The sequence below is a fragment of the Lactuca virosa genome, chromosome 3 (genome assembly GCF_052849685.1).
Source record: "Lactuca virosa cultivar CGN04683 chromosome 3, Lactuca_virosa_CGN04683_v6, whole genome shotgun sequence".
In the NCBI taxonomy this organism is placed as follows: Eukaryota; Viridiplantae; Streptophyta; class Magnoliopsida; order Asterales; family Asteraceae; genus Lactuca; species Lactuca virosa.
In genome coordinates this window covers 83,004,100-83,005,453 of record NC_136428.1, presented here as the reverse complement: position 1 = coordinate 83,005,453, position 1,354 = coordinate 83,004,100, and the positions used below count along the sequence as shown (strand labels likewise).

At 36.4% G+C, this 1,354-nt stretch overlaps 1 pseudogene; it reads right to left on the bottom strand.

Annotated features, from left to right (window-relative positions):
* Positions 1–408: 408 nt before the first annotated feature.
* LOC145163735 (MLP-like protein 31 pseudogene) lies at positions 409–972 on the bottom strand (annotated as a pseudogene).
* Positions 973–1,354: the final 382 nt, after the last annotated feature.

Here is a 1,354-nt window from a genome sequence, read left to right as displayed (position 1 = left end):
CCCTGTAAGTATAGTGAGGAAAACTCACCTCACAAGAAGTGTTGAACCATTCCGAAGTCTTAAACCATTCCATAGTTTTACACATTACTTAAACCATTCCGAAGTCTTAAACTTATAGAGAAACATAAACACCAAACGTGACTATCAGAAGTGAGTTTTAGTTTCAAAAATCAAGCAAAAGATGAAACAATTCCCACACAAGTAATTGAAATACACCATTACACCATGCTAGTTTACATTTACAATACAAACACATATCTTCACAAGCATCAATATTTATAAATACACCGGCTGACATTTGATTATTCGACAATCACTTCCCTTTAACACCATAACACCAAGCAAGTCGCTATTGAAGCTGATAATGTCAGCGACAGTTATTTAGTGAATATATCGGCGACATCATGGTTACTTGAGAAAATGATAATCCATATTTCCAACTATTCCACAAACCAAGTCCAGATACGATGTTGGATCCGGTATACTTGCGTTCGCTTTCTCGAACTCTATAGTCCAGATAACAAACTTCTTATCGCCCACATCTTTGGTCATAAAGGTGAAACTAATGGAATTATACACCTCCAAGATATCTCCTTCAATAACTTTGAACACAATTTTGTGTAATTCATCATCAATTTCTTCAATGATTTCCTTAGCAGTTTCCTTTTTTCCATCTACGGAAAAGTTTGTACATATTTACATGCATAGATGTGTGTGTGTCGTGTGGTATAGATCGAACATATAACAAGTTTTTATATTCAATTAGCACGGATGAAGTAGTTTACCATGGTAGTAGTACCACTGAATGACAGCTCCCGGAACACCCCATTCACCAGAAACTAAATGGCAAGCTTCAATCCTCTCAGGGTTGACGACTGACGTGTCGTGTGGCCTGTGCTTGAAGAGTTCAAAGACCAGGTGACAATGACATTTGATTTCAACTTCACCTGATATCTTTCCTGTTATAGCCATCTATTTTTTCTTAAGAGCACTATAACTAGCTAGTTTTCCTCTCTAAGGGAGGAGGGAGTCGTTCCCTCCCAACCCACTGTCACATCAATTTTTGTCTCTTCTTTTTTTTTCATCTTTCTCAACCCACAACATACGGAAATCCTATCTTTCTCAACTTACTCAATTAAAAAAAATACAAAACAACTAAGGTCTAAGTTTTAAAACACATGGTATAAGAGAAAATGAGAGAGAGAAAGTAGAGAGATGATGAAGTGGGTTAGTGAAACCAATTAACCAACTCGTTGAAGTGGGAGTGGTACCGCCGGTAACTCTATTGCTAATTAAGATTTTACCTTTGATTGTTTTGTATTTTTTTAATTGAATGGGTTGAGTGGGTTAAAAA